This window comes from Chlorocebus sabaeus, chromosome 4 (genome assembly GCF_047675955.1).
Source record: "Chlorocebus sabaeus isolate Y175 chromosome 4, mChlSab1.0.hap1, whole genome shotgun sequence".
Lineage (NCBI taxonomy): Eukaryota > Metazoa > Chordata > Mammalia > Primates > Cercopithecidae > Chlorocebus > Chlorocebus sabaeus.
In genome coordinates, this window is record NC_132907.1 from 54,247,857 (window position 1) to 54,262,474 (window position 14,618).

Below are 14,618 nucleotides of genomic sequence, written 5' to 3' on the forward strand. Positions count from 1 at the left end.
GGTTTTGGTATTAAGCTGATGATGGCCTCATAGAGTAAGTTGGGGAGAAGTGTTTCTTCTAAATTTTTTAGAATAGTTTCTGTAGGGATAGTACTGGCTCTTCTTTGTACATCTGGTAGAATTCGTCTGTGACTCCATCAGGTCCTGGGCTTTTTTTGATTGGCAGGCTATTTATTACTGATTCAATTTCAGAGCTTGTTATTGGTCTGTTCAAGGAATTGATTTCTTCTTGGCTCAGTCTTGGGAAGGTGTATGTGTCCAGGAATTTATCCATCTCTTCCAGATTTTCTAGTTTGTGTGCATAGTGGTGTTCATAGTAGTTTCTGGTGGTGGTTTTTATTTCTGTCAGGTCAGTAGTAGCTTGCCCTTCATCATTTCTAATTGTGTTTATTTGGATCTTCTCTCTCAATTAGTGTAGATTGTGGCCTGTTTTATTAATTTTTTCCAAAAAACCAACCCCTGGATTCTTTGATCTTTTGAATGTTTTTGAATTGTTGATTTTCAGCTCTGATTTTTGTTATTTCTTATCTTCTGCTAGCTTTGCGATTGATTTGTTCTTGCTTCTCTATTTCTTTTAGTTGTGAAGTTAGGTTGTTTGAGATCTTTGTAACTTTTTGAGTCAGACATTTAGTGCTATGAATTTCCCTTAACACTGCCTTAGCTGTGTTCCAAAGATTCTAGTATGTTGTTTCTTTGTTCTCATTATTTTCAAAGAGCTTCTTGCTTTCTGCCTTAATTTTATTATTTACTCAAAAGTCATTCAGGACCATGTTGTTTAATTTCCATGTAATTTTATGGTTTTGAGCGATTTTCATTGTGTTAACTTCTATTTTTATTGCACTGCAGTCCAAGAGTGTGTTTGGTATGACTTTGGTTCTTTTACATTTGTTGAGGATTGTTTTTATGTCCAATTATGTGGTTGATGTTAGAGTATGTGCCATGTGGCAATGAGAAGAATGTATATTCTGTTGTTTTTGGGTGGAGACTTCTGTAAAAGTCTATCAGATCCATTCGGTCCAGTGCTGAATTTAGGTCTGGAATATCTTTGTTAATTTTCTGCCTTGATGATGTGTCTAATACTGTCAGTGGAGTGTTGAGGTCTCTCACTATTATTCTTTGGAAATCTATGTCTCTTTTTAGGTCTCTAAGAACTTGCTTTATGAATCTGGGTGCTCCTGTGTTGGGTGCATATATATTTTGGATAGTTAGGTCTTCCTGTTGAATTGAACCCTTTACCATTAAGGTAATGCTCTTCCTTGTCTTTTTTGGTTTGAAATCTGTTTTGTCTGAAATTAGTATTGCAACTCTTGCTTTTTTCTGTTTTCCATTTGCTTGGTAGATTTTTCTCTGTCCCTTATTGTGAGCCTGTGAGTGTCATTATGTGTGAGATGGGTCTCTTGAAGACAGCATACCATTGGGTCTTGCTTTTTTATCCAGCTTGCCACTGTGCCTTTTAAGTTGGACATTTGGCCAGTTTACATTCAAGGTTAGTATTGATATGTGTGGATTTGATCCTGTTATTGTGCTGTTAGCTGGTTATTATATTGGCTGGTTTGTGTGGTTGCTTTATAGTGACAGTGGTTTCTGTGTTTGTGTTTTTGTACCAGTTGCTAGCGGTCTTTCCTTTCTATATTTAGTGTTCCTTTTCAAGATCTCTCGTAGGCAGATCTGGCTGAAATGAAGTCCCTCAAAATTTGCTTATCTGAAAAGGATCTTATTTTTCCTTCACTTAGGAAGATTAATTTGGCTGAATATGAAATTCTTGGCCAAATATTTTTTTCTTTAAGACGTTGAACATAGGCCCCCAATCTCTTCTGGCTTATAGGCTTTCAGTTGAGAGCTCTGCTGTTAGCCTGATGGGGATCCATTTGTAGGTGACTTGCACTGTCTCTCTGTCTGCCTTTAACATTCTTTCTTTCATTTCAACCTTGGAAAATCTGAGGATTATGTGTCTTGGAGATGATCTTCTTGTGCAGAATCTTACAGAGTTCTCTGTATTTCCTGAATTTGACTGTTGGCCCCCCTACAAAATTGAGAAAGTTGATAGATGATATCCTGAAATATATTTTCTAATTTGTTTGCTTTCTCCCTCCTCCCTGTCAGGAATGCCAGTGATTCGTAGATTTGGCCCCTTTACATAATCCCATACTTCTCAGAGGTTTTGTTCATTCCTTTGTATTCTTTTTTCTTTATTTTTGTTTGATTATCTTATTTCAGAGAACCAGTCTTCAAGTTCTGAGATTCTTTCCTCAGTTTGGTTTATTCTGCTGTTAATACTTGTGATTGTATTGTGAAATTCTTGTATTGTGTTATTCAGCTCTGTCAGACCTGTTAGGTTCTTTTTGATACCAGCTACTTTGTCCTTCAGCTCCTTTTTCACTTTATTGTGATTCTTATTTTCCTTGGATTTGGTTTTGCCATCCTATTGAATCTTGATGTTCTTTGTTCTTATCCATATTCTGAATTCTATTTCTATCATTTCAGCTAGTTCAGCCTGGTTAAGAACTCTTGTTGGAGAACTGGTGGAGTCATTCGGAGGACACCCTGGCTGTTGGAGTTACTGGAGTTCTTGCATTGGTTCTTTCTCATCTCTGCATGTGGATGTTTCTTTAACTGCAGTGTAGATTGAGTACAGTCAATAGGCTTCTTTTCTGGATGTTTTCACTGGGCTGAGGCTTTATGTAGGGCCTTTATTTGAAATTGACTTCTTTTCTCTGGTTTCAGAGTCAGGGTATGTTAGTGAGATATTTTTGGTGTTGAAGTTTTGGGGTGTGATCCAGCAGGTGACACTTAGGCTTGTTGGTCAGTGTGTAGATTCTTGCTCAGTTGTATGACTCCCCTATGGTTCCTCACAGTTGCAGTCATGTTCCCTTTCAGTGCTCTGAAAGTGTGGGTTCCTCTACCCCTTGAGAGCTGGTGTAGTTCACAACTTGGTACTCATGGGCTGCCTACTGCAGCTCTGGGGCAATCTCAGTGTTTATGTTCCTTCCCCATCATAGAGGCAGCAGAGGAAGATGTCTTATTAGGAGTTGTGGCCAAGGGTCGTTTGCTTGACTCCTGAGGGCTCCACTCCAGAGAAATGCAGGTCAGGAATCACTCAGTGCAATCAGTCCAAGCCAGGGGTTCCCTGTCTGGTGATGAGCCATGGGGGGTGTGTGCAACCCATGGGAGATGGACTGGCCTCCTCTCCTTGGGTCGACTGCACCTTGTTGGAGGTATGGATAAGGAAGTTAGGGTCTTTGCTCCTTTGTTAGTCCAAGGGTGGCAAGGGCAGTTTCACTGCAGCGGCAGTAGCAGAGAGGCTTTCAGCTGCCCCTGGAGGCTCTGTTCAGGGAGTTGCCGAGTTAGTACTGGCTTGATAGCTCTGGGCAGGGGGTGTCTGGAGGCCTGCGCCTGGTGGACCTGCTTTTTAGTTTTCAATGACTCAGTCTTACCCATGTTTTAAGTTTATCCCTAAATGTTTCACATTTTTGATGCAATTATAAGAAGTCTTTTTAAATTTTCATCTTCCAATTTTGATAACTATTACATAGAAATACAGTTGATTTGTGTATATTGACCTTGTAATCTATAGCCTTGATGAATTCATTTATTAGTTACATTAGCTCTTTTATAGATTCCTGGGGATGTTCTACATACATAACATGTCTTTATGAATAAAGACAGTTTTCCTTCTTCCTTTCCAAACTGTGTGTCTTTTATATCTTTCTCTTGCCTTATTGCACTTGCTAGAACTTTCAGTACACACAAACTGTCTTTAGTCTTTCACCATGAAGTGTGAAGATTGATGTAGATTTTTATACTTTTTTTTTTTAAATTAAATTGAGAAAATTCCCTTACTAATCTGTGAACACTTGTTTATTATGAATGGGTGTTGAATTTTGTTAATTGTAGTTCCCGCATCTATTAGATAATATTTCTCTTTTATTCTCTTTGTATGGTAAGTTACATTTATTTTTCAGATGTTAAATCAACTGTATTTCTGGGATTAAACCCTACTTACTCATGATGATTATCCGTTTTAGATATTGCTTGATTCCATTTGTTAACATCGTATGAAGGATTTTTATGTCTGTGTTCATGAGGGATATTGGCCCATAGTTTCCTTTTCTTGTAATATCTTTGTCTGGGTTTCGAGTCATGATATGTTGACCTCACACAAAATGTTGAGAAGTATTTTCACTTACTCTTTTCAATATAGTTTCTGTAGATTTGGTGTCATGTCTTTCTGTAATGTTTAAAAGAACTCACAAATAAAATCACTTAGGCTTACGGTTTTTTTGGGGGGTAAAGTTTTTAATTACAAATTCAGTTTTAAAAATAGCTATTGTGGAAGATGGCCGAATAGGAACAGCTCCAGTCTCCAACTCCCAGCGCGAGTGACACAGAAGACCGGTGATTTCTGCATTTTCAACTGAGGTACTGGGTTCATCTCACTGGGGAGTGCCAGACGATCGGTGCTGGTCAGCTGCTGCAGCCCGACCAGCGAGAGCTGAAGCAGGGCGAGGCATTGCCTCACCTGGAAAGTGCAAGGGGGAAGGGAATCCCTATTCCTAGCCAGGGGAACTGAGACACAACACCTGGAAAATCGGGTAACTCCCACCCCAATACTGCGCTTTAAGCAAACAGGCACACCAGGAGATCATATCCCACACCTGGCCGAGAGGGTCCCACACCCACGGAGCCTCCCTCATTGCAAGCACAGCAGTCTGTGATCTACCGGCAAGGCAGCAGCGAGGCTGGGGGAGGGGCGCCCGCCATTGCTGAGGCTTAAGTAGGTAAACAAAGCTGCTGGGAAGCTCGAACTGGGTGGAGCTCACAGCAGCTCAAGGAAACCTGCCTGTCTCTGTAGACTCCACCTCTGGGGACAGGGCACAGTAAACAATAACAAACGCAGCAGCTCTGCAGACGCAAACGACTCTGTCTGACAGCTTTGAAGAGAGCAGTGGATCTCCCAACACGGAGGTTGAGATCTGAGAAGGGACAGACTCCCTGCTCAAGTGGGTCCCTGACCCCTGAGTAGCCTAACTGGGAGACATCCCCCACTAGGGGCAGTCTGACACCCCACACCTCACAGGGTGGAGTACACCCCTGAGAGGAAGCTTCCAAAGCAAGAATCAGACAGGTACACTCGCTGTTCAGAAGTATTCTATCTTCTGCAGCCTCTGCTGCTGATACCCAGGCAAACAGGGTCTGGAGTGGACCTCAAGCAATCTCCTACAGCTACAACCTACAGCTGAGGATCCTGACTGTTAGAAGGAAAGCTATCAAACAGGAAGGACACCTACACCAAAACCCCATCAGTGCATCACCATCATCAAAGACCAGAGGCAGATAAAACCACAAAGATGGGGAAAAAGCAGGGCAGAAAAGCTGGAAATTCAAAAAATAAGAGTGCATCTCCCCCGGCAAAGGAGCACAGCTCATCGCCAGCAATGGATCAAAGCTGGACGGAGAATGACTTCGACGAGATGAGAGAAGAAGGCTTCAGTCCATCAAATTTCTCAGAGCTAAAGGAGGAATTACATACCCAGCGCAAAGAAACTAAAAATCTTGAAAAAAAAGTGGAAGAATTGATGGCTAGAGTAATTAAGGCAGAGAAGCTCACAAACGAAATGAAAGAGACGAAAACCATGGCACGAGAAATACGTGACAAATGCACAAGCTTCAGTAACCGACTCGATCAACTGGAAGAAAGAATGTCAGCGATTGAGGATCAAATGAATGAAATGAAGCGAGAAGAGAAACCAAAAGAAAAAAGAAGAAAAAGAAATGAACAAAGCCTGCAAGAAGTATGGGATTATGTAAAAAGACCAAATCTACGTCTGATTGGGGTGCCTGAAAGTGAGGGGGAAAATGGAACCAAGTTGGAAAACACTCTTCAGGATATCATCCAGGAGAACTTCCCCAACCTAGTAGGGCAGGCCAACATTCAAATCCAGGAAATACAGAGAATGCCACAAAGATACTCCTCGAGAAGAGCAACTCCAAGACACATAATTGCCAGATTCACCAAAGTTGAAATGAAGGAAAAAATCTTAAGGGCAGCCAGAGAGAAAGGTCGGGTTACCCACAAAGGGAAGCCCATCAGACTAACAGCAGATCTCTCGGCAGAAACTCTTCAAGCCAGAAGAGAGTGGGGGCCAATATTCAACATTCTTAAAGAAAAGAATTTTAAACCCAGAATTTTATATCCAGCCAAACTAAGTTTCATAAGTGAAGGAGAAATAAAATCCTTTACAGATAAGCAAATGCTTAGAGATTTTGTCACCACTAGGCCTGCCTTACAAGAGACCCTGAAGGAAGCACTAAACATGGAAAGGAACAACCGGTACCAGCCATTGCAAAAACATGCCAAAATGTAAAGACCATCAAGGCTAGGAAGAAACTGCATCAACTAACGAGCAAAATAACCAGTTAATATCATAATGGCAGGATCAAGTTCACACATAACAATCTTAACCTTAAATGTAAATGGACTAAATGCTCCAATTAAAAGACACAGACTGGCAAACTGGATAAAGAGTCAAGACCCATCAGTCTGCTGTATTCAGGAGACCCATCTCACACGCAGAGACATACATAGGCTCAAAATAAAGGGATGGAGGAAGATTTACCAAGCAAATGGAGAACAAAAAAAAGCGGGGGTTGCAATACTAGTCTCTGATAAAATACACTTTAAACCATCAAAGATCAAAAGAGACAAAGAAGGCCATTACATAATGGTAAAGGGATCAATTCAACAGGAAGAGCTAACTATCCTAAATATATATGCACCCAATACAGGAGCACCCAGATTCATAAAGCAAGTCCTTAGAGACTTACAAAGAGACATAGACTCCCATACAATAATAATGGGAGACTTCAACACTCCACTGTCAACATTAGACAGATCAACGAGACAGAAAGTTAACAAGGATATCCAGGAATTGAACTCATCTCTGCAGCAAGCAGACCTAATAGACATCTATAGAACTCTCCACCCCAAATCAACAGAATATACATTCTTCTCAGCACCACATCGTGCTTACTCCAAAATTGACCACGTAATTGGCAGTAAAGCACTCCTCAGCAAATGTACAAGAACAGAAATTATAACAAACTGTCTCTCAGACCACAGTGCAATCAAATTAGAACTCAGGACTAAGAAACTCAATCAAAACCGCTCAACTACATGGAAACTGAACAACCTGCTCCTGAATGACTACTGGGTACATAATGAAATGAAGGCAGAAATAAAGATGTTCTTTGAAACCAATGAGAACAAAGATACAACATACCAGAATCTCTGGGACACATTTAAAGCAGTGTGTAGAGGGAAATTTATAGCACTAAATGCCCACAAGAGAAAGCAGGAAAGATCTAAAATTGACACTCTAACATCGCAATTAAAAGAACTAGAGAAGCAAGAGCAAACACATTCGAAAGCTAGCAGAAGGCAAGAAATAACTAAGATCAGAGCAGAACTGAAGGAGATAGAGACACAAAAAACCCTCCAAAAAATCAATGAATCCAGGAGTTGGTTTTTTGAAAAGATCAACAAAATTGACAGACCACTAGCAAGACTAATAAAGAAGAAAAGAGAGAAGAATCAAATTGACGCAATTAAAAATGAGAAAGGGGATATCACCACCGACCCCACAGAAATACAAACTACCATCAGAGAATACTATAAACACCTCTACACAAATAAACTGGAAAATCTAGAAGAAATGGATAATTTCCTGGACACTTACACCCTTCCAAGACTAAACCAGGAAGAAGTTGAATCCCTGAATAGACCAATAGTAGGCTCTGAAATTGAGGCAATAATTAATAGCCTACCAACCAAAAAAAGTCCAGGACCAGATGGATTCACAGCTGAATTCTACCAGAGGTACAAGGAGGAGCTGGTACCATTCCTTCTGAAACTATTCCAAACAATAGAAAAAGAGGGAATCCTCCCTAACTCATTTTATGAGGCCAACATCATCCTGATACCAAAGCCTGGCAGAGACACAACAAAAAAAGAGAATTTTAGACCAATATCCCTGATGAACATCGATGCAAAAATCCTCAATAAAATACTGGCAAACCGGATTCAGCAGCACATCAAAAAGCTTATCCACCATGATCAAGTGGGCTTCATCCCTGGGATGCAAGGCTGGTTCAACATTCGCAAATCAATAAACATAATCCAGCATATAAACAGAACCAAAGACAAGAACCACATGATTATCTCAATAGATGCAGAAAAGGCTTTTGACAAAATTCAACAGCCCTTCATGCTAAAAACGCTCAATAAATTCGGTATTGATGGAACGTACCTCAAAATAATAAGAGCTATTTATGACAAACCCACAGCCAATATCATACTGAATGGGCAAAAACTGGAAAAATTCCCTTTGAAAACTGGCACAAGACAGGGATGCCCTCTCTCACCACTCCTATTCAACATAGTGTTGGAAGTTCTGGCTAGGGCAATCAGGCAAGAGAAAGAAATCAAGGGGATTCAGTTAGGAAAAGAAGAAGTCAAATTGTCCCTGTTTGCAGACGACATGATTGTATATTTAGAAAACCCCATTGTCTCAGCCCAAAATCTCCTTAAGCTGATAAGGAGCTTCAGCAAAGTCTCAGGATACAAAATTAATGTGCAAAAATCACAAGCATTCTTACACACCAGTGACAGTCAAACAGAGAGCCAAATCATGAATGAACTTCCATTCACAATTGCTTCAAAGAGAATAAAATACCTAGGAATCCAACTTACAAGGGATGTAAAGGACCTCTTCAAGGAGAACTACAAACCACTGCTCAGTGAAATAAAAGAGGACACAAACAAATGGAAGAACATACCATGCTCATGGATAGGAAGAATCAATATCGTGAAAATGACCATACTGCCCAAGGTAATTTATAGATTCAATGCCATCCCCATCAAGCTACCAATGAGCTTCTTCACAGAATTGGAAAAAACTGCTTTAAAGTTCATATGGAACCAAAAAAGAGCCCGCATCTCCAAGACAATCCTAAGTCAAAAGAAGAAAGCTGGAGGCATCACGCTACCTGACTTCAAACTATACTACAAGGCTACAGTAACCAAAACAGCATGGTACTGGTACCAAAACAGAGAGATAGACCAATGGAACAGAACAGAGTCCTCAGAAATAATACCACACATCTACAGCCATCTGATCTTTGACAAACCTGAGAGAAACAAGAAATGGGGAAAGGATTCCCTATTTAATAAATGGTGCTGGGAAAATTGGCTAGCCATAAGTAGAAAACTGAAACTGGATCCTTTCCTTACTCCTTATACGAAAATTAATTCAAGATGGATTAGAGACTTAAATGTTCGACCTAATACCATAAAAATCCTAGAGGAAAACCTAGGTAGTACCATTCAGGACATAGGCATGGGCAAAGACTTCATGTCTAAAACACCAAAAGCAACGGCAGCAAAAGCCAAAATTGACAAATGGGATCTCATTAAACTAAAGAGCTTCTGCACAGCAAAAGAAACTACCATCAGATTGAACAGGCAACCTACAGAATGGGAGAAAATTTTTGCAATCTACTCATCTGACAAAGGGCTAATATCCAGAACCTACAAAGAACTCAAACAAATTTACAAGAGAAAAACAAACAACCCCATCAAAAAGTGGGCAAAGGATATGAACAGACATTTCTCAAAAGAAGACATTCATACAGCCAACAGACACATGAAAAAATGCTCATCATCACTGGCCATCAGAGAAATGCAAATCAAAACCACAATGAGATACCATCTCACACCAGTTAGAATGGCGATCATTCAAAAGTCAGGAAACAACAGGTGCTGGAGAGGATGTGGAGAAATAGGAACACTTTTACACTGTTGGTGGGATTGTAAACTAGTTCAACCATTATGGAAAACAGTATGGCGATTCCTCAAGGATCTAGAACTAGATGTACCATATGACCCAGCCATCCCATTACTAGGTATATACCCAAAGGATTATAAATTATGCTGCTATAAAGACATATGCACACGTATGTTTATTGCAGCACTATTCACAATAGCAAAGACTTGGAATCAACCCAAATGTCCATCAGTGACAGATTGGATTAAGAAAATGTGGCACATATACACCATGGAATACTATGCAGCCATAAAAAAGGATGAGTTTGTGTCCTTTGTAGGGACATGGATGCAGCTGGAAACCATCATTCTCAGCAAACTATCACAAGAACAGAAAACCAAACACCGCATGTTCTCACTCATAGGCGGGAACTGAACAATGAGATCAGTTGGACTCGGGAAGGGGAACATCACACACCGGGGCCTATCATGGGGAGGGGGGAGGGGGGAGGGATTGCATTGGGAGTTATACCTGATGTAAATGACGAGTTGATGGGTGCAGCACACCAACATGGCACAAGTATACATATGTAGCAAACCTGCACGTTGTGCACATGTACCCTACAACTTGAAGTTTAATAATAATAAATAAATTAAAAAAAAAAAAAAAGAAAAAAAAAAGAAGAAACATCCCCAAAGTTGTACATGAAAAAAAAAAATAAAAATAAAAATAGCTATTGTGTAAGTATTATTAATTATATCACATTTGATAGTGTAGTTTGATTAAATCAGGATCCAAAAAAGTCCATTCATTGCATCTATTGCTATGTCTTTTCATCCTTTATAATCTATGACTTACCCTTCCTCTTTTTTTTTTTTTTTAAGCTCATCTTTAAAGGAACTGGCTCATTTGTCTTTAGAATTTTCCACATTTTCTATTTTGCCTATGGCATTGTACCTGGTGTCATTACTGTTTTTTCTGCTCCTATATTTCCTCTTCATTGGACTTAGATCTAGAGGTTTGATCAGATTCATTCAGCTTTTTTGGCAAGAATACATCATGGGTGGCTGTGGGTACATCACTAGAAGTTAAATATTTCTTGCCTTCTGTTTCTCTTTGTAATGTCAGCAGCCATTGACTATGATTGTCTAGATCCATTATTTCATTAGTGGCTACAAACTGGTGATAATTCTGTTACTCTTTTGGTACTAGAAAACTTTAAAGAAAAACTTTCCCTCATCGACTATTTTCTTATGCTGGAAAGACTACAGAGTAAAGGCTGTTTATATAATAAAGGCTTTGTTCTTTGTCTTCTTACCACTTTTCAAAATAATTAGTTGGCTCCCTAGAATCCTCCAAAGGTGACCAATGAGGTGTTTTGTTTTGTTGTATCATTATAAAGTAATGCATTGAGACATAATTGATATGTTTCAATCTCTGCAGTTACTGTTTTCATTGATGGCATATACATCCTGGACTTTAGCAGATAATACTAAGTTCATTTTTCAAAGTGGTTGTATCAATTTTATACTCCCAAGAACAGTATATTTTTTGAAGCATACTTGATATTTTCATACTTTACTTATTTTGCAAATATGATTGGAGTATAAGGGTGTATTATTGTGGTTTCACTGCTATTTCTTCATTTTAAAAAATTTAGGACATTAAGTACTGACATTGTACTATAGATGAGTATAACTTAGCTGTCTTGTATTTTCCCAAGATATTTACTACTTCTTTCTTAATTCTCAGTATAATTATAATTTAGGTTTCAATCTACATTTATGATGATGATGATGATTATTACATTTTAGAGACAGAGTCTTGGTCTGTTGCCCAGACTGGAGTCCAGTGGTACCATCTTAGCTCACTGTAACCTCAAATTCACGGCTCAATAGATCTGCCTGCCTCAGTCTCCCGAGTAGCTAGGACTACAACAAGCACGTGCCACCATGCCTGGATAATTTTTCTTTTTCTTTTTCTTTTTTTTTGTAGACAGGATCTCTCACTGTGTTGCCCAGACGGGTCTTGAACTCCGCAAGTAAGACCATGTGGTATTTGGTTTTCTGTTTCTGAGTTAGTTCACTTAGGACAATGGTCTCTAGTTCCATTTGTGCTGCTGCAGAGGACATGATTTCATTCTTTTTTATGGCTGCCCAAGAGGAGTTTGTGCAAGCAATCCTGTCTCAGCCTCTCAAAGCTTTAGGATTACAGGTGTGAGCCGTTGTACCTGACCGTATATTCATTATTTGATATGAGTATAATCATTACACATAATTTAGTTCACTTTGTATATTATGTTTATTTTACCTTTCTTCCACCTCTGCTTGTTTTTCATGGAGTCAATAATTGCCTTTTTTAATTCATTAGTTTCCTATGTGTATATATATTACTAATTTTTCTAATAGAACTATAATGCTCCCCTCAATTTTGCCAAACATCAAATAATCTATTAATTTTCCTTCTTTTTCTTTTTTCTTTTTTGTTTGTTTGTTTTGTTTTGTTTTGAGACAGAATTTTACTCTCTGCCCAGGCTAGAGTGCAATGGTGCGATCTCGGCTCACCCTGCAACCTACGCCTCCGGGGTTCAAGCAATTCTCCTGCCTCAGCCTCCCAAGTAGCTGGGATTACAGGCATGCGCCACCACGTTTGGCTAATTTTGTATTTTTAGTAGAGACAGGGTTTCTCCATGTTGGTCAGCCTGGTCTTGAACTCCCGAACTCAGGTGATCCACCTGCCTCGGCCTCCCAAAGTGCTGGGATTACAGGGGTGAGCCACTGTGCCTGGCCTTCCTTTCTTTCTTTCCTTCCTTTACTTTCTTTTCTTTCTTTCCTTCTTTCTTTCCTTTCTTTCTACCGTGGGGACATCAGAGAGCCTTCCCTCCTGCCTCAGTCTGGTTTCACTGTGCTCTGCCTATTGCAGAGCTGTTCCGTTGGGTTCTCGTTCATTGTTCTTGGAATTCTTTTTCTCCTCCTTTGTATTAAATCCCGTTTCACCCTTCTCAAGAAAGAGAAATACTTACCTAATTATTCAGATTTTAGTGTGTGGAGTTGCTCTGGTTAAAAGTTCTTAGGAAAAAGTTATGACTGGTGTTCTCTTCTGTCCTTCTCTTCCATGGTGGGAAATGGGGTGGATGGCCTGGCAAGGTAAAGGGAATGGATAAATGATTGAATGGTAGAGATGTTGACAGAAGGACCAAAGGCCCAGCTCTCTTTCTCTCTTCCTTTCTGCCAAGGTACTTCCAGTTTGGGGTTAAAGCACCAGCTGTAGCCCAGAGAAACCCCACAGTAAGCAATGGGACCAAATGTTCTCTCTTGTTGTAAGTGTCTTGTTTTTTCTGGTTCCATTTTTCATGTGTCTGGATGACAATCTTGAGATCATAATTGCAGCATCTTAGATTCAGGCTTGGATGTAATGGGGGAAGGGCATGAGGTGGGCCAGTATTGGAAGAAAGCAAACATGGTTTGTTCTGAGACTAGTACAAGTAGTTTAGGAAAAATGAATATTTGTGTAACGGAAATTTTTCTGCATTAACATTTGAGGCCATGTGGATAGCTAACAGTAAATATTACTGTGCCTTGATTTTTCCATGTCCCTTTTGTATTTATTGCCCCTAAGAGAAAACTTGTGGAGAGGACTAGCTATGATTTGGGAAAGAACTCTTGAATTTTGTGGTCCTTTGGTCAAAGTACCATTTTATTTTTTATTTTATCATTTTATTTTAGATTTGGGGGGTATGTGTGTTTGTTTGTTAAATGGGTATATTGCATACTGGTGGGGATTGGGCTTCTAGTGTACCTAATACCCAAATAGTGAACATAGTACCCAGTAGGTTATTCTTCAACCCTTGCTCTCCCCCACCTCCCCACTTTTGGAGTCCCCAGCATCTATTAGTTCCATCTTTATGACCATGTGTACCCATTATATAGCTCTCATTTATAAGTGAGAACATGCAGTGTTTGCTTTTCTGTTTCTGAGTTAGTTCACTTAGGACAATGGTCTTCACCTTCATTCGTGTTGGTTCAAAGGACATGGACATGATTTCTTTCTTTTTTATGGCTGCACAAAGCACCATTTTTTTCTTTTTTTCAGATGGAGTCTCATTCCGTCGCCCAGGCTGGAGTGCAGAGGCCGATACTGGCTCAAGTGATTCTGGGTTCAAGTGATTCTCCTGCCTCAGCCTCCTGAGTAGCTGGGTGCATGCCACCATGCCTGGTTAATTTTTTTTTTTTTTTTTTTTTGAGACAGAGTCTCACTGTATCGCCCAGGCTAGAGTGCGGTTGTGCAATCTTGGCTCACTGCAACCCCCGCCTCCAGGGTTTAAACGATTCTCTTGCCTCAGCCTCCCAAGTAGCTGGACTACAGGCGTCCACCATCATGCCTGGCTAATTTTTATGTTTTTAGTGGAGATGGGGTTTCATTATATTGGCCAGGCTGGTCTTGAACTCCTGACCTCGTGATCTGCCTGCTTCAGCCTCCCAAAGTGCTGGGATTACAGGCGTGAGCCACCACGCTCAGCCGACTTTTGTATTTTTAATAGAGACAGAGTTTCACCATGTTGGCCATCCTAGTCTTGAACTCTTGACCTCAAGTGATCCACTTGCCTTGACCTCCCAAAGTGTTGGTATTACAGGTGTGAGCCCCTGCACCTGGCCTAAAGTACCATTTTAATAGTCCTGCAAATCTATCTTTTCTAACACACTTGATTTAATTGGTTAGATTGTCTCAAAGATTACAATATGGTGTTAAAATTACCTTCTTGTCTGTTATATCCTTTTGAGATGTTAGGACTTAATA